General features: G+C 45.2%; 1 long non-coding RNA gene across 2 annotated transcripts; it reads right to left on the bottom strand.

Annotated features, from left to right (window-relative positions):
- Positions 1-5,008: 5,008 nt before the first annotated feature.
- Positions 5,009-11,815, bottom strand: LOC308582718. Of its 2 annotated transcripts, XR_014005796.1 has the most exons (4): positions 11,236-11,815; positions 10,599-10,764; positions 9,468-9,707; positions 5,009-7,223 (listed from the first exon to the last, which is right to left on the bottom strand). It is a non-coding gene; the product is annotated as an uncharacterized lncRNA (long non-coding RNA). The 2 variants fall into 2 exon arrangements; XR_014005797.1 differs by having other exon boundaries at positions 10,599-11,815.
- Between the last annotated feature and the right edge of the window lie 7,872 nt (positions 11,816-19,687).

Raw genomic sequence — 19,687 nt, forward strand, 5'->3', positions numbered from 1 at the left:
AGTTGTTGTTGTTGTTTTAGTTAATTAATTACATTTATATATTGCTAGTTGGACCAGTGGTCTGACTCAGTAGAAGGCAGCCTCCTTTGGTCCTTTGTTGTTGTTGTTTAGTTGTGTCCGACTTTCCGTGACCCCATGGACCAGAGCACGCCAGGCACTCCTGTCTTCCACTGCCTCCCGCAGTTTGGTCAAACTCATGCTGGTAGATTTGAGAACACTGTCCAACCATCTCATCCTCTGTCGTCCCCTTCTCCTTGTGCCCTCCATCTTTCCCAACATCAGGGTCTTTTCCAGCGAGTCTTCTCTTCTCATGAGGTGGCCAAAGTATTGGAGCCTCAGCTTCAGGATCTGTCCTTCCAGTGAGCACTCAGGACTGATTTCCTTAAGAATGGATAGGTTTGATCTTCTTGCAGTCCATGGGACTCTCGAGAGTCTCCTCCAGCACCATAATTCAAAAGCATCAATTCTTCGGCGACCAGCCTTCTTTAGGGTCCAGCTCTCACTTCCATACATCACTACTGGGAAAACCATAGCTTTAACTATACAGACCTTTGTTGGCAAGGTGATGTCTCTGCTTTTTAAGATGCTGTCCTTTGTACTAACATGAATTATTGCCAAGTATAAACTTATTCGGCTTTCTGTGCCTCTTTTCTCTTTGAGCCTTGTCCTCCCGCCATTCTCTCCTTGCCCCCATACTCAGTCTGATCCCAGTCCGATCTTCAGCCTCAAGCCAATCTTGCAAAGATCACTAGTGCCTCAGCTCCCTTGCCGACACCAGGCTTGTGAGATCTCCTTTTTTTTCTTTTTTGCCAGAACCTTGAGATCCATAACGGGGCTTTCTGGTGGCGGGAGGGCACAGCACTGAACCAGCATCATGAACCACGTGTGATTCAGGGTTGATCGTTGCGCCAGCGATCTTGCTGTTTGTTGCACCTTCTGCTCCAGTTGTCATATGTGGTGGGGCTGAGGTTGCAGCAGGGGAATAGGAAAGGGGAGGCGGGGGAAGGAGGCTGCCCCAGGTACCATCATGGAGGGGGGGTGACAAATTATAAAGGAACAATTACTGCCCTACAAGGGCGGTTCATTAATTATTTTTTTTTAAAAAATGCCTGCTCCAAAGGCATCTTACTACACTAGGGATTATATAGCTATATCTGAAATTGCATGCATATCAGTTAATATCTTGACCCTCCTCCATGAAAATACAGTGGTACCTCGGGTTACAGACGCTTCAGGTTACATACGCTTCAGGTTACAGACTCTTCTAACCCAGAAATAGTACCTTGGGTTAAGAACTTTGCTTCAGGATGAGAACAGAAATCGTGTAGCAGCAGCGGGAGGCCCCATTAGCTAATGTGGTGCTTCAGGTTAAGAACAGTTTCAGGTTAAGAACGGACCTCCGGAACGAATTAAGTACTTAACCCGAGGTACCACTGTAGCTGTTTACTTGGCCGTTTTCCTATGTAGTGAAGCCCAAAATTTCAATTCAGTGGAGCAGGGTCAAGATATTAACTGATATGCAAGAAATTTCAGATATAGCTATATAATCCCTAGTTTAGCAAGATAAGACCTTTGAAGCAGGCTTTTTTTATTTTAATTTTTTTTTTTATGAACCACCCTACTGCCTTACCCTCCGCTGGGCTTCCCAGGTCCTGGAAAGTCGGCCTATGTGAAGAAAATGAGACTAGGCCGAGTAGATTAGATAATACAGAGCATGGTGAAATCACGATAAATAAAACCTCCCCTTCAGTAGTTTCAAGCACTACTACAGGTTCCACGTAATATCTGTACTGCATTGTTTACTGTGACAGCACCTGCACTTTGGAACTCCCCGCCTATTGCAACAAAGCACATGCCTTTGCTAGACTCTTTTTGGGCACCTGATAAAAGCATTCTTCTTTAGGCAAGCATACCTAGATGCTTAGGAAGTTGAAGTAATTTTAATCTTAATATTTTAGTTTTTGTATGTTTTAAAGTAGGATTGTTAATTTTTCTTGATTTTACTGCTGTGTTTTTTGTTTTTTTGTTTTGTTTTGGTAAAGGACTTTGCAGGTTTTTTAAAATAAATTTTATTAAATAAATAAAAAAATAAACATAAATAAAATAACACAAGCCAAAACACAATCCATCCTGTAGATTTAAGTATCTGTCCATAGTTGCCTACTTGTTATCAGAGGCCCAGAATCCACATTCCTTTGTAAGAAAATATGAAATAACGTAAAACCATTTTTGCAGGCAAAAATATATATTAAAAAATCAATGTGTGTGGGGGTGACAAGAAATTTTCCGCACCGGGTACCACCTTACCTTCCTACGCCTCTGGGTTGCAGCAGTGGTCCCACCTCCCTGGAAGCCCCACCAAATTCTGGGGTGGGGAGTCTGAATTGCTCCTTTAGCTTCACAACAGGCTTATGAGAGGGGTTATGCTGAGACAAAGTGACTGGTCCAAGGCCTGACTTTCATGACCGAGCATGGATGTGTCCCTGGTCTTTCCTGGCCCCAGGTGTCAAATGTTATCACTGCACCATAAAACTGGCTCTTACCAGTTTTATGCAACTTTGTGCCATTTTAAGCAATTCGTTGACTGAGCCAAAGCTCATACGATTGACCGACTAAATTATTTTTAATTAACAGCCGTATCATTCCTATAAGTGTGGAGCAACTAGTAAACAAAGAAATAAACCACGGCCATCCCTTTTGCCGCCTTAGAAATCCATGCCACCTCCCTGCCACCCTGGAATAAGAGTTTTTGCAAACTAATATTTACCAAGCAAATCCTGTCTTTTCCTGCCAACTGCCCATGCATGTGGGTTTGGCCAAATTCACCGCGCACGATCTAACAGCGCCGCTTAGACACACAGCCAGCTCCTTCCCACTGAGCAGGTGAAAAGTTTCCTGACGTGATTCACCCCGCTGTGGTCTTCTTGTTTGCTGAATGTGATTTGGAAAGAATATTCCTCCTCCACCACCCGCTTTCATCACCATCATCATTATTATTAAAAATCATTGTTTCAAGAGGCAGCCATAAGCAACGAAACCACAAGGCTAGTCTTGGCTGGCTGACTACATTCAGCAGCTGCTGTGTTCCAAGTTCTGGGCAAGCCACCGTTATCCAGATTCCCACTTGTCCTCTGTGTCTTCTGCCTCAGTTGCATTACAGCATCTTGAGCAAGATGGACCACTAATTGACCAGTCTGGAAAGACTGCCAGCGTTTTGATGCAGCCCGTTCTCTATCCCCAGCAGACTGTGCCTGCCCCTGTCATGCCGCGTTCCCCACCCCTGTTATCTGAGGCCTGCGACATCTTCCAAGCCCTCCTTGAACGCAAGACTCCGATTTAGCATGTGATATGTGCTGTGTAGCTTTTATTTCCAGCAGGCTGCTTGGGGTTATTGTATCTCGACCAAAGTATATGTTCCGAGTGGGTAAGTTCTTTCGGCAATCATATTCTAGCAGACTAGCAAGGCAGCAAAGCCAAATTTCTTCTCCCCTTCTTTTCGTCTTCCTCTCCCACCCCTTCACACAAAGAAAAAAAAAAACCATGCACCAAGCCCTATCTTGGGCTCCTTCGCAATTATTCTGAAAGCTCTGCACACTCACAAAAGTGTTGATAGCTACATATTTAGCGATCCTTTTCTTAAAACAAGAGAGAAAATGCTGGATGCGTTTTCCACTAACCCCCACACCTCCTGACTAAAGTCGGAAGGCTATTTAAGTTGGCTTCAGTGCATTTCTTCATTGTGTTGTGCTGACATGATTTGTTCAAAGAAATTGTGCTTTTGGAAGGAAAAGGTTAAAGTTTGCTACTGATATTCATCAGGAGATGGATATTTAATCTTTAATCTCTTGTTCTAGGCCCCTACTTCGGATCAACTCATTATCCCGAATAAACGATGTGTCATTCCCATTATTTATGTTTCATTGCAGCCAAAGTATCTGGACCTCGTTTGGGTAAGCACCATTCATTTCGACCCATTCAGCATTAATCTCCCTGCTAACATCTTTCCTGTCCTATGCGCTGTCCCCTATTTGCTTTTATGTTTTCCGTGGAGTGTTTATAAAAGGATAATCTTTTACAAAGCAGACAGAATTTTTTTGTGTATAAACTGCTGGGTTTGAATGCCTCATTGATACACCATCTAAACTGAAGTGTTCAGCAAGATTAGTGCATCCAGCGAGCTTCTGAACTGGGTAAAAAAAAAAGAATTTAAAGAACAGAGGGACTGCGCCTTTCTTTATGGTGGGAAAAAAAAGGGTGGCTAATGATTCCGTCACCATTCAGATGGGATACTTTTTAAAGCAGATGGACTTGGAGAACAGGAAAACATTTGAAAAAAATAATTTTAAAAAACCAGCCAAGGAGGTCGCTTATGGTGACAGAGAGAAAGGGAAAAGAGACAACAGCCGTGTTATTTTGTGGATTCTGATTTGCTGGGGAGTGAATGTCAAGCTGGAACGGAGCCATGGAAATCAGCAGAGTGACTTCTTCTACATCATGGTAGCTGCGATCAGAAATTGCCCCCTAGCACCGCTAAATGCATACGACTTTTGCTGGGGAGCAGAAGCACGTCGCTCTGTAGTATGGAAATAGGGTAATTATTTTTTTTAGAAGAGAGATTCATAGATGCATTAGCGATGCATTCTGCCATCAACTCCCTCCCTCCCTCCCTCCCCCCCCCCCCGCCCGCCCGCCCGCCGCCCAATCTGTGCACTTTACAAAGCCATATCTTTGAGGATGTTGAATGTTGGGTGCTATTGACAGACATCCCCCTGTACAATGCAAACACTTTTTTGTTGTTGTTTAAAGAACACAATATGCAAGTGCTTTTCTGCCCATATCCCCCACATTTAATAGGGAAAATTCCAAAGCAGACATGTGGTGGTATCATTTGAATGGCATAGATCCTTAAATACATTTGTCACTTTGCGCGCTTGCCAGATATTTTTCAAAGATCCACACCATCGAAAACACTCCAAATTATATCCATCATGACACTGTCAACATGTAGCACTGTTTAGCGTTTTATTTTCATTAAACTGCACTATTGTTGTCCATCTATTATGACATAAACTAGGATTCGTGCCCTTGCATTAAAACGAAACGAAGACTGAAAGAAATCATCGGGAAAAATGTTCAGGAAAGCTTGCAATTCGTTTGTGTTTGTTGAGCTGCCTGGGCACATGTGGAGGAAAAGGGTAGGTGAAATGTCATGTAGATCAGCTGCGCATTGCATAACGGTGGGTATTAAATTCCAAAGGGACTCAATCAGACATGTAGCCAAGAGCATGGGATGCAATTTTACTTCTGTAACTACTGCTTCTGTTGTGTATATTACCCCACCTTGTGTATATTACCCCCATCCACAGGGCTTAAGGGAGGGATACATAGTTCTCTTCTCCATTATATCCTCACAACAATCCTGTGAAGAAGGCCAGGTTGAGAAAAGAGTGAGAGGTCCAGTGTCATCCAGTGAGATTCATGGCTGAGTGGGGATTTGAACTTGGATCTCCCTGGTCCCAGTCTGACATGCTGTACTGCTATATTGCACTGGAATAAAGGGGGGGGGGTAAAGGACCCCTGGATGGTTAAGCCCAGTCAAAGGCAACAATGGGGTTGCACCACTCATCTCACTTTCAGGCCGAGGGAGCCGGCGTTTGTCCACAGACAGCTTTCTGGCGCATGTCGCCAGCATGACTAGACCACTACTGGTGCAACGCAACACTGTGACGGAAACCAGAGCACACGGAAAAACCATTTACCTTCCCGCCGCAGTGGTACCTATTTCTCTACTTGCACTGGCATGCTTTCGAACTGCTAGTTTGGCAGGAACTGGGACAGAGCAGCGGGAGCTCACTCCATCGCAGGGATTCGAACCAGTGACCTTCCAATCAGCAAGGCCAAGAGGCTCAGTGGTTTAGACCACAGCACCACCCGTATCCCTGCTGCACTGAAGTATATATTACTGTTGTGGTCATGGTAGTTATGTGCAGTGCTATTTTTTTAGAAAAAGAGGTTCCAGAACTCACCATGAACACCTCCTTTGTTCTCTTAGAATGGCAATGGTGCCCATATGAGAGGCGCCGGACCTAAGTTCTGGTGAGCTCCAGGTGGGAAAAAAGAAGCAGCCCTGGTTATGTGTAAACAGTGGCTCTGTTCTTACAGAGGTGGCAAACCTGGCCCAAGCTTTATCCTTTAGATTGCAAGAGCTTTCGTGATCGAATGTTCCTTTACACGGGGGGGAGTGCCCTCTGGATTTGGGTTTCCAGACCTCCAGGGCTGACCTGAAGTCCCCAGATTTGCCTGGTTCCCTCCAGCCGGCAGTGGGAGGGCTTGACTCTCCAGGCGTACTCTTAATATTTTATTATTTTAAAATTGCGCACACAGCTTGCAAGCTCTGGTTCAGCAGGAGCCAGATTTAAATTATTTCATAGTCCCTTTAAGTGTGTGTGTGTGTGTGTGTGTGTGTGTGTGTGTGTGTGTGTATGTCCTGCCTTCCTCTCTTATATAACTGCCATCTCCAGCCCACCCCTGTAACATCACCAGCAGCTACCCCTAGGTCTCAGGTTTGGGCCATGAAATCTCAGCTTCTGGGATGTTTCTGACTGGGCAACACTACACTGCATAGAGAGGCAAACTGAGGTCAAGCTCTAGTTTTCTAGGCCCCATTCACACTACAGTGGTACCTCAGGTTACATACGCTTCAGGTTACACACTCCGCTAACCCAGAAATAGTGCTTCAGGTTAAGAACTTTGCTTCAGGATAAGAACAGAAATCGGGCTCTGGTGGCGCGGCAGCAGCAGGAGGCTCCATTAGCTAAAGTGGTGCTTCAGGTTAAGAACAGTTTCAGGTTAAGAACGGACCTCCGGAACGAATTAAGTACTTAACCTGAGGTACCAATGTATAGTTTTAAAGCAGTGTGCCATACCACTTTAAACAGTCACACCGTCAGGTAATGAATCTTGGGAAGTGAAATTTAAGCGTGAATTTAGTTACCGACAGAAGAGCCAGAAATTCATCCAGTGATCTCAGGGCAATTATAGTTGAAGGGAGTTTGGGCAGTATTCTGTGTTGCAGGCAGACAGGAATCGGGGAGTAATTCAGTTCTTGTTTGCGTTTGAAGGCGAACCTACCAAATCCACGCTTCCTGAATCATTACATGAACTGAAACATATCCATCATATTTTGCAATGCAGGTCTCCAGTCATGTAATGGGCAGCATATGCTAGGATAAAATGTGCATCTTACTGAAACTAGCTTATTAAAATACATTATAATAGAAAGATAGTGCTTGCACACACACAAAAAATACTTAGCTAAATTGCTGAGGAATTTGTAAGAAGATTTTAAATGCAAACTGATGTGGAAATGTGGAGAAGTGAACGTAAGATTGTAAAAAGGAGAAAAAGAGGGACAGGTCTCTCATTACAGCAGACTAGTTATTTTAGACTTCCACAATATAAGCAACTGGATAAAAAGGAGACTACTTGCATGACCACTTGTCTATGTTATCATCCCAGAAGGAATCTCACTGAGCTAATGATTAGCTCTTGGTGGGGAAGACCCGCACTCTGTCTTGGGAAACTGAATGACTCCAGAGATGGGTAATGGGACGTATAGCTTCCCATCCTTCAGTTTTTTGGCTGAAATTCAGCTCAGCTTGAGTGTAACCAAAGGTTCACAGCCTAATTGCTATTTGATGTTCATCAAGTCTTTGGTGGTCTCCAATGTAACTTCCAAGGGATTCAATCAGCCATCATATTTGGCATGCTCAGCAAAAGTGAATGGTGGCCAGGACTGAAATAGTTTGGAGACAGAACCCCTCCTCCCTTTTTCCTCCTCAGCTCAACTCAGCCGGTGCTGGTGCAGCAGATTGGAGAACTGTGAATTCTCTAGTTGCTTCCGCTGAGGTAAATTCCCCAGAGAACCAAGCACTGCATCTTCGCTCCCCAGTTTGGTTTGCGTCTTTCACAAGCTCAAAGCTCCATGAAGACAAAATGGAGGGAGAGGGAAATTTGAAATTTGGTTGCCTTTCAACATTGTTGTCGACAGGAAATTATCATTAGCCAGTGCGCCTGCACAACTTGTAAACTATGTAGGGGCGGACATTTCCTACAAGCCTCTTCTGTCCTGTTTCCACCTTTTTGTTGTTGTTTAGTCGTTTAGTCATGTCTGACTCTTCGTGACCCCAAGGACCAGAGCACGCCAGGCACTCCTGTCTTCCACTGCCTCCAGCAAAATCTGCATTTAAAAAACAATAGTATTTTGATCATGTGTTTCTCCCCAAACATGCATTCCAAAATCTATTTTCCCTCAAGACTGCATTTCTAAGGCTGCAACCCTATACTTTACCTGGGAGTAAACAGGAAGGACAGATCCTGAAGCTGAAGGTCCAATACTTTGGCCACCTCATGAGAAGAGAAGACTCCCTGGAAAAGACCCTGATGTTGGGAAAGATTGAGGGCACAAGGAGAAGGGGACAACAGAGGACGAGATGGTTGGACAGTGTTCTCGAAGCTACCAGCATGAGTTTGACCAAACTGCGGGAGGCAGTGGAAGACAGGAGTGCCTGGCGTGCTCTGGTCCATGGGGTCACGAAGAGTCGGAGAGTCGGACCCAACTAAATGACTAAACAACAACAACAACAACAAACATAGCAGGATTGCCAGGAGGTCAGAGAAGCACCTCCACCCCAACCAGCTTGTCTGCTGCTGCAGGTGGGGTATATCAGACATCTGGCAGACCTCACCCTATGCATAACTGGGGAGCTGCACTCAGCTTGGTGGTCTCTTTCAGGATGTTGATGCAGAAATGTTCATATGGATATTAACCCATGCTGGTCAAGGAGAAGGATAACCTCAAAATCATTCATCAATAGCCTAAGTGGCACTTGGAAGACGTGAGTTGTAAAGGACTCTTTAAAGATGCTGTAGTGATACATCTTTTGGCATGTAGGTATTGATGTTTAAGTGATTGATACAGTTCCTCAACAACAGGGATTTCTCACATTAATATCCCTCAGAAATAGCCCTCCATGAAATTTATGAGAGCTGCTGGCAACCCAGGTAGCCATAAAATATTAATCAAATGTGTGTGTGTGTGTGTTGCCGTAATATATATATAAAGAAGCAAAGAGCATTAAGAGCCCAATGGGACCATTAAGAGACCTATAAAAATAAAATGTCAAAAGACAGGCATTGTCAAGCTTGTCAGGATCCAGAGCATCATTTACTCTAATATTTCTTCTTTATGTTCCTTTTTGATAATAAGGAAATCTGTTGACCTCAACAGGACTGGTTTCTTAGCCTTGGTGATTCGCAAACAGGGGGGGGGGATGATGGTGGTCAGATCTGTAGAGGACAGCATGTCATAGCGGACAGAAAAATAAGCAGATAAAGAGATAGGGCAGCAAACAAGAAAAACAATACAAAGATTGTAAAAACTTTTAGGAACGATCAAATATCCTCACCACTAAATAATTTCAAGGTTGCCAGTAACAAGATCTTTCAGCCATCAAATGCCTGGGTGAACAGGAATGTTTTCAAATCCACCTAAATATTCACATTGAACCCAGGTTCAAATTCCTGCTGTGCTCCACCGCAACGATCCTTGGGTGGCTGTGGGTTATGTTGCATCTCTCCATCCAACTTGCTTCACAGAGCGGGTTTTTGTATACACGGGATCATCTTTTGCTCACCGCCTTCAGCATCTTGGAGGAAAAATGGGATACAAATGCAACAAATAAATCACAAGAGTTGGAACATGGAAATTTAATATTAATTACAAAATCTCATGAGCTCTGCTGGATTCTGTCTAGGAACATCCGGGGTTGCCTTATAGCAAGCCAGACCAGAATTTTCCACCAAGGTTAGCACTGTCTACCCTGACTCTCCCAGGCCGAGCTGGAGAGGAACCTGGGACCTTGGGCAGGCAAAGCAGATGATCTGCCACTAAGCTGTGGCTCTTCCCCAGTTGGTTTCTGCTGATTCAGGCTTAAGTCTTGAGAAAAGAAAAACACCCTGGTCTCTCCATTGGTTAGTTATGCCAATGAGAGTGTATTCTGCAGGCCAGTATCTACAACACTGAAAGCTCTCCTTCGAGCAGGGCAGCCACCCAAGAACCACTCAAGGACCTCACCTGATGCTCTCAATCATCAGATGGATCTGGAGGAGAGAAGGCAGAATCTTGGGTATCCTGGTCCCAAATAGATTAGAGCTTTGTAAACTAGCAACAAAACCCTTAACTTGGCCCAGAAGTATATTGGCAGCTTGGCAAGAGATGGTCATGTCCACAGAATCCCTTCAAATCACATGTCTTTTTCCAAAGAATCATGGAACTGTACATTACCCCAAACGGGGCTGCAATTCCCAGCACCCTTAGCATACTATAGTTCCCAGGATTCCTTGGGCAAGTGCTTTAAATGGACGGTGTGGATGTGACCATGAAGCAAACTGAGGGATGTGTTTTTGCCAGAAACTTAAGTTTTGCAAGGGAAAATGTGTATTGAAAACAGTTACTTGATGTACCTGTTTTTCACATGAAGTTTTAGATAGGGAAACAAAGTGAATTACCCCCCCAAAAAAGAGGAGTTAACCTTTACTTTTGTAACTGCCATCCACAGCTTTCTCTTCACCCTCCTTTTCTTTCTCCTGAGAAGCCCCGAAACATCTAACTCTTAACTCTCTTCGGGCCTCTTATTTGATGAAAGCTCAATCAGCGACCAGACTTTAAAAAGCTACATTGTGAGGGAATCCTCATCTTCTTGGCTAACAATACGAAAGCAGAGAAAGGAATTGATTTGACAGCTGAATGGATTCCAAAAGGGAGCAGGGCAGCAGTGGGGGTCATTTTCTCACATGGCCAAAGAATATGACAGAGCCACGCAAGGGTGTATGTGTGCCTTTCAACACCTGGCTCAACTCTAGAACTGTTTCTTTGGAGCCCAATATTAAAGGCTGGAAACCTTAAACTCCTTCCTCCCGAGAACGATACCAGGAAATGCAAACTTGTGCAAACTAATATGCATAGGCGTTGACTTTCTTAACTAGCGATTAATGGGTTTTTAATCAAGGTGACTGTGGCGTTCGTATGGAGCCCCCGGTCGTCTCACTGACTATTGACCCGTACGCCACTAATCCACTGCCACCAACCAGGTCCTCCCTGGTAAAATCACTTCAGTCTCAGTCAGGTTCTCAATTAATAAAGAAGAGTGTATTTTATTTCAGACACAAACAAACTTTTCCGGCATTCCAATTGTTGTTACTCTTTACTTTCTTAGTCTTATTTTCCTCTCTCTATCTCTTCTACCTCCTCTCACTCAAGAACCCACTGCCCTGTCTCTCTATTTCCAACTGCCTGCCAACTGCTTCTCCAACTGCCTTTCCCAACCAGCCAACCCACTAAAACCAACCCACCAACAACTCTAACAAACCCTATTATACACATGTAGGCTCCGCCTCCAGCTTTCCTATTGGTCTACATTTTTAACTCTTTCATTTCCCCCTGTACAGACAGGCTCTAAACAAACGGGAAAATGCCACATCAACGCACATGGTTCTCCCCCTCCTTATTTAATCCCCACAACAACCCTGTGAGGTAGGTTAGGCTGTGTGACTATGCCTGGCCCAAGGTCACCCAGCGAACTTCTGGATGAGTGGACATTTGAACCCTGGTCTCCTAGGTCTTATTCCGACACTCTAGCCATTCCACTGCACAATTTTAGGTGGCGCCGACCACTGCAATTTCACTCAGTGCAAAAGTAAAAAATAAAATTATGGAGGATGTCTGTGGCTAAACTTTCACCTTGGGCCAAGCCACCAGGGCTGTGTGTGTTGGGGTAAGTGCGGCCAACTCACACACACAGCACACACGTTTATCTTCTCAGTTTATCTGTGTGGAGAGGATTGCTGGCTACCCTCTGCTCATGAAACTATCAATCCGATGGGAAGGGGGCAAGTGGCCTCCCCATTATGGCACTAAGTTCTGCCTTGACTTTATTTTTATTTTATTTTTGCTGCTGCTCTTTGGGCGGGGGGTGGGGGTGGGATTTGCTCGGGGGTCACACCAGGCCTCTAAAGCGAGGGACAGCCACTCTAGAGAAATTTTGGAGGGATGGGAAGAATTTCAACAAGGCTAGTGGCATTTCTGAATGGGAGGAGGAGCTGGGCTTGTCATCTGCACATGCTAGGTTGTTATCAGATCTCACCCAAAGCAACATTTTAAGCACAGTTCTTACACCAGTGAAGCATCTGAGGCATTTCCAGGGAAAACTGACAACATTTCTCAAAGTATTCCCCCACTGCACATTCCTAACTTGAGGCTTTGGGGGCAGGGGAGTAGGAAGGGGGGCAGGGGGGGCAGACAGCCACGGGTGCCCTCACGGAGGCGGGTGACATTTGGCGCGCCATCTGCCTGCAACTTCCAAGCCTACCCCGAGCCGTAGGGGTAAGGGGGGGGGGAGTTGTGCCGCTTTGCGGGTGGCATTCCCCACTTCCCCCTTCATTTTGACTGCTTGGAGGAGACTTGGGAGTTGCGGGTGGGCAGCGCGCTGAATGTCCGTGATGGGCAGCTTGCTCTGCCCTGCTGCAGGGGCGCGTGCCACTCCGGGCACCCGAGCGGCTATCCCACACCTGGGAGGGCACCCTCCGTACCATGCCCTCTCTTAGGAGCACGCCATGCCCTCCTCGGAAGGATGCCCGCCCTGGGCAGCATGGGCATATGATCCGCCGCTGTTTGGGGGGCTTGTGGCACCTTAAAAGTGTGTGACACACACACACACACGAAGTATGAGTTATATATGCACACAGTTCTCTCTCTCTCTCTCTCTCTCTCTCTCTCTCTCTCTCTCTCACACACACACACACACACACACTTTCCTTTGCCCCGTGGCTGTTTCCGCTCTCTATCAGCCATCATGGAGCATGGAGGGCACCACCAGGCCCACAGTTTAAATTGCCCAATCTGCGGCGACCTGGAGGCCAGGGCTTGGGAAGTACGCCTCAGGAATGCATTCTTCCCTCAGGTCCGCTCCCTGGGCATTTAAGCGAGCTGGGGCTGCCCTCGGCAGCGCAGTTGGCCAGGGATCTGGAGGAGAGAAGGAGGAGATATTGATATTATTATTATTATTATTATTATTATTATTATTATTATTATTATTATTAAAAAAGTGCTGCATGACTTGGCTGCAAGCCTGCCTGGTTGCTGCATGCTTTGAAATTTTGGCAGGTAAAAATGCCTCTCCCTGGACATGGATGGTATGTGATGGTGAATGATATATCATTTCTATGGCATTGTGCAGGGAAAAATGGCTCCCTCCATGGACAGCTCAAGGAGTCAGGCATCTCCCCCTCCCCCCGCCAATAGGGAGGGGCATATTCACCAAGCAAGTTAATAATAATAATAATAATAATAATAATAATAATAATAATAATAATAATTTTATACCCCGCCCATCTGGCTGGGTTTCCCCAGCCACTCTGGGTGCCTTCCAACAAAATATTAAAATACAGTAGTCCATCAAACATTAAAAGCTTCCCTAAACAGGGCTGCCTTCAGATGTCTTCTAAAAGTCTGGTAGCTGTTGTTCTCTTTGACATCTGGTGGGAGGGCGTTCCACAGGGCGGGTGCCACTACCGAGAAGGCCCTCTGCCTGGTAAAAAGTGCAGAGAGCCAGGTGGGCTGAGAGGCAAGCTGTTTGGTACTTTAAATTTGATTGATTTGTTGAATGGAAAAGACCCACAAAATTGAATTGGTGGAGGCTGGTCCACCTGAGCAAATGGGGCCCCGCCCTGCCCATCTCATTCTGCAGTCAGCCAGCCCCCAACTTTCCTGCTTTCTGACTTATAATGACTCCATAAAGTGTCACTACCTGTTAGTGGAGACCTCCTCTGTTGTATTCTCCTTGTAGAACTTAGGGGAGGCGATGGGAATAAAACCAGACTTAGTTGGCTTTGCCTGTCATTGGCTCCACTTGATCTCCCTGCCTTTGCCACACCAACCAGCCTCAAAGGACACTAGCCATCATGGCATTTAATTGTCAGTTATAATAATAATATAATAATAAATTTTTATTTATACCCCGCCCTCCCCGGCCAGAGCTAGGCTCAGAGAAGCTAACAGCAATAAAATTACAATAAAACATAATGGGGGGGGGGAGAACCAGTTTATTAAAATATGGTTTAAAATACAATTTAAAATGCAGCCTCATTTTAATAGTAGCCCATAAATCAAAATCATAATGGGAGGGAAACATAAGGGTCAGACTGAGTCCAAATCAAAGGGCAGGTGGAACAGCTCTGTCTTGCAGGCCCTGTGGAAAGATGTCAAGTCCCGCAGGGCCCTAATCTCTTGTGACAGAGTGTTCCACCAAGTCGGGGCCAGTACTGAAAAGGCCCTGGCCCTAGTTGAGACCAATCTAACCACCTTCTGGCTTGGGACCTCCAAAGTGTTATTTGTCACTCCACTGCCTTCATCCTAAATGGTCACATCCACACATTAGCCTTCTTCACCACTTACCTCACAATGGTGAGAGGAAGAGGGTTTTCACTCCTGTACCAAAAATGTTCAGTAGACATTTGCATGAATCCTTGATCACACTGAGTGGATCTGTTTGTGTCACCATCCCACCACTCACCCCCACCTCTGATTTTTTTGAGGGAGGGAAACATAGCAAAGTTTTGCCCATATTCTCTATAAGTTTGCCTTTATTCAGCATCACAGGCAGTCTGTGGGCATATTTAGAAGGTATTATGAAGCAGTGATTTGCTGCTTCTGAAATGTTGTGTACCATATCTCTCCGATCTCAACCCATCTGTCACGACAGTCTACGTCTTGGCATCTCCGAGGAAAGAAACCAAATTAAAAAGGGAAAGGGATTTTTTTTTTTGGGGGGGGTGTTTATTTTTTAATGTGGATTTTGAACACCCACAAGTGTGAATTAAAAATTGCTCTCCTCTTGTGGTCTTACAGCAGTATTACATGAAAACAGGAGAGAAAAATATATTACAACTGTTTCAGTGTCCAAACGCTGTGGAAAGCTATTTGCTATGACCTGTTGATATTCGGGATTCATATCATTTGCATTAATAAAAAACAAACCTTAAGCATTGTGATCTACAGTAATAGAAAAGCTATTATGGAGGACTGTCATCATAAGCTTCTTTGTCAAAAAGCTAATGTACTTGCTTTCAATCACTAAACACTTTTTTTTTAATGCCCTAATACTGGAAGGCTTGATGGAATACATAACATTCCTTTGCTTCAAAGGATGGTCTTAAGCAGGGGTCAGCAAGGTTTATCTTGCCTGGGCCGGATCGGTCCCGCAGAGATACCTCCATGGGCCAGATCACGAGCACCCGTGATTTTCGGCATCTGCACATGCGTAGACGCAATTTTTGGCGCCACGGAAGTGAGTCCCCACGCTGCGCTGCGCTGGTTTAGTGCAGCGTGAGAGTGGGTAGCTCAGTTTGGGGGCTGCTTGTGGGCCGATCAAACGACCTCCGAGGGCTGATTCTGGCCCATGGGCCTTAGGTTGCCGACCCCTGGTCTTAAGGAACACTCCTTGTGGATCCTCAGAAAGAAATCAATGCTCCTTCGTGAACTTGGCTTTAAACTGAAGAAAGTAGTTGTGGCCACAAATGCACAAGGTCCGGCTTCCCATTTACTCCAGACAAGTAGACTTCGCTGGAATAAAGACGCTAAAAACATCGTCAGAACATTGGGCTGCTTTTCCACTGGCTTCTCCCGCTGCTCACAGTCGCAGTATTTGTTGTGTGAGGAATAATTATAAGAAGAGCGTGCTGGATCAGGCCAATGGCCCATATCTAGTCCAGCATCCTGTTCTCACAGTGGCCAACCAGAGGAAACCCAGAAGCAGAATCCAAGCACTCTTGCCTCCTTTGGTTTTCAGCAGCTGGTACTCCAGGGGTGTAGCGTGGGGAGGGGGCTGGGGGGCAATCGCCTCGGGTACAGTTTTCTGGGGGGCACGCCGCTCCCACCACCCTCCCCGAGCCAGCCCTGCACTGCTTTGTGAAGCTGGGATCTGATCTGATCTGATTCCCCAACAGCTTGGGGAAGGCAGCGTGATAAGGATGCAACAGCCACATGCCCTTTGATCCCAGGCTAATAATACTTTTTGCAGGCTAGTAACCTTTGCTGGCTTATTAGTTTAGCTATAGGGGTGGGGAGCAGTGGTATCAGGCAGGAGTGGACATTGATTTCTTATTTTATTTAATGGATGTGATTTTATTGGTGATTTTATGCTGTTCACCACCTTCCTTTTTTATGTTGGAATATTTGCAAAAGAAAAAAATATAATGAAGAAGAAGAAGAAGATTTTGGATTTGATATCCCACTTTATCACTACCCGAAGGAGTCTCAAAGCAGCTAACATTCTCCTTTCCCTTCCTCCCCCACAACAAACACTCTGTGAGGTGAGTGAGGTGAGTGGGGCTGAGAGACTTCAGAGAAGTTTGACTGGCCCAAGGTCACCCAGCCTTGTGGAGTGAGGAGACTGCATGTGGAGGAGCGGAGATGCAAACCCGGTTCACCAGATTACGAGTCCACCGCTCTTAACCACTACACCACACTGGCTGTTATTTTCCCAGTTCTGTGAAGCTCATTTCCGAAATGCATGACCCTAAACCTAAATACTAAGTACAATGAGTATATATCCACTGTCACTAAAGAAGACGTCGCCATATATTTGACACACTGTTACACCACTTTTGACAGTCATGGCTTTCCTCAAAGAATCCTGGGAACCGTAATTTCTTAAGGATGCTTTGAGCTGGAGCTCTGTGTGGTGTCTCCTAATTCTTGGGAGCTGTCATTTGGGAAGGGTCCTAGGAGTTCTTAGGAGACCCCACACAGAACTACAGTTCCCACTAGCCTAACAAATTGCAGTTCCCAATATTCTTTGGAGGAATCCATGACTGTTAAGATGGCATAAGAGTTCTTTAAAAGTATGTTCAATGAAGCTCCCTAGGTTACTCTTCCCAGGCAGTGGTCCAAAGAGATATGATGCAGCACAATCACCAAAGTTGATCAGTGTTGGAAGAGAGACTGTCAGAGAGCTCTAGGTACATTGCCTTGACTTTCACTGAAGAAAGGCAGCATATTAATTTCTGTAAATAATAATAGCTAGACTGTGTTAGAAGTGAATGGGAGATCATCAACTTTTTTTTACCACCATTGACTGAGCAAGCACCAGGTGGCTAAAGTCTGTTAAAGGATACCTGTTGTGCATTAAGTGGCTTTTAATGTGCATCTCTCACAAGACTTTGCCATTTCTTGGTGCAATTTGCTGTGTTTAGGGTGTCTCCAAAAAATGTCACTTGGGAAGACAGGCAAACTAATGCCAGTGTACTGGAAGAAGCAAAGAACACCAGTGTTGAAGCAATGATTCTTTAATATCAATTTCGTTGGACTGGTCTTGTTGTGCGGATGCCTGATTATCGTCTTCCAAAGCAACTACTCTTATTCTGAACTTAAAAATGGAAAGCGTAATGCTGGTGGTCAACAAAAGAGGTTTAAAGACTCTTTCAAGGCAAATCTAAAAAAAAGTAGTATAAACACAGACAAATGGAAAACACTGGCCTGCGAGCACTCTAACTGGAAAACAGCCTTTACCAAAGGTGTCATCGAATTTGAAGACACTCAAACTCAGGGCGCAAGGGAGAAACATGCTAAGAGGAAGGCACGCTTGGCAAATCCACACCGTGATCACCTTCTACCCGGAAACCTATGTCCCCACTGTGGAAGGACGTGTGGATCCAGAACTGGCCTCCACAGTCACTTACGGACTCACTGTTAAGACCGTGTTCATGGAAGACTATTTTACTTGGCTACGAGTGATCGCCAAACAAAAGAAAGAAGAAGAGCCCCATTGCTGGGGCCCAATGCCATGTACAACTGCAAACATTGCTGGTATTATCAATAAGAGGGATGTCAGCATTACCCAAGCAATCCTTGTATGCCAGTGTTGCATCAGCTAGGGAATTTAGGGGGGGGGGTTAGAAAATCAGCCAGGGAGAGGAATTGTGTGTTTAGGATCAAAAGAAGCTACCACATATAGACCACTGAATCCTCAGTGTATTGTCTACACTGGCAGTGCATCTCCAGGGTTTCAGACAGCACTGCTTCCAGGCCCTACCTGGTGATGACAGGGATTGAACCTGGAACCTTCTTCATGCAAAGCAGGTGCTCTGCCATTGAGCTACTGTTTTTGCCAGTGGACTAGGCTGTGGGAACTCTGAGTATCAAGCAGCGGTATATTGCGTACATGCCTATCTGCTTGCAGCCCACTGTGTGCTAGGCACCACAAACTCTCCATGTTCCTGGCACTTCAGATATTGAGAACTGTTGTCTTAGTAGTTCGGGAGCAACAAATTTATCTTTCTCCAGAGATTACGTAGAACAGACTTCTCGAACACGCTTCATACCTCATAAAATCTGCATGGTCACCCTATTAACAAAATGTCAGTGCCCCTTCATGTTCTTGAATACCTCTCTTTTTTTGCAGAAATGATGTTGCCGAAATTAAATGAATTCCCCAGTCTTTTTTTTGTTTTGGTTATTAAAAAGTTTTCCACAAATCCAACAGTTTCCCCTTCCGTCCGTGCTCCTTGGTTTCCTCCAACCACCCTGCACACAACGCCTTAGTCCATAGCTGTCAACGTTTCCCTTTTTAAAAGGGAAATTCCCTTTTTCCGAATAGGATTCCTCGCAAGAAAAGGGAAAGGTTGACAGCTATGGTCCTTCCTAGAAGTGCAATTCAATAAACATAGTCCTATTGCCTATCAATAAAAGACAAAAAAAATATGTAAAATGATAAATGCGTGAAGAAGTTAGCAAGAACAACCTTGCCACAGGCCCAATGCTTTACATGTTGATTTATTATTGAATTTATACTTCTGCTTTCAAAAATATTTTACTCTAGACAGCTTTCAGAGCTACGCATAACATAGAGGTCAGAGTTGCCATACATCTCGAATTTCTTGGACATATCTGGAATGCTGCAGCTGGAAGCAGTGTCCAGGCGGGAATCGCAAAAAAAAAAAAAAAAAAAATGTCCTGGAAAATCCGGATGTACAGCAACCTGTGTCGGTGCCGTTTTCTGCAATTTCCCTTAAAAATAGCTTTTTTTTGCGAATTTGCTGGATTTTCACTGTTTGAAATATGGCAAGCCTAATACAGGTGGATTTCTGGCTGGGACCAGTCATCCCAGTAATTGGGCAGAGATTTGGGCAAGTATACTAGATATACTTTAGGTGAAAATGGGCTTACATGGAAAAACAATGGGCTTACATGGAAAAACAAGGAAACAGAGCCCTGAGGCAATGTAAGCCACGTTGTAGCCAAATGAAGAAGTTCAACAGGGAAGCAGTGGCATAAACTAAGCACCCACCCACAGCAGAAAGTGGAGTAGCAAGCAGTGGCGTAGCGTGGGTTGTCAGCACCCGGGGCAAGGCAAGTAATTTGTGCCCCCTAACCCGTGGATTTGCGCCCCCTAACCCCCAGATGTTGCGCCCGGTGCGGCCGGCCCCCCCTGCACCCCCACGCTACGCCACTGGTAGGAAGCCAATAAGTGCAGAAGCGGAGGCTTTGCAGCAGACTGAAAAGGCTGCTGCATTGGATTTACTCCCAAGTGGCCTGGTTGTTCCCCTCCTACTCTGGGTCTACGTAAAGGCT

The sequence above is a fragment of the Podarcis bocagei genome, assembly GCF_964188305.1.
Source record: "Podarcis bocagei genome assembly, chromosome: 3".
Classification (NCBI taxonomy): Eukaryota; Metazoa; Chordata; class Lepidosauria; order Squamata; family Lacertidae; genus Podarcis; species Podarcis bocagei.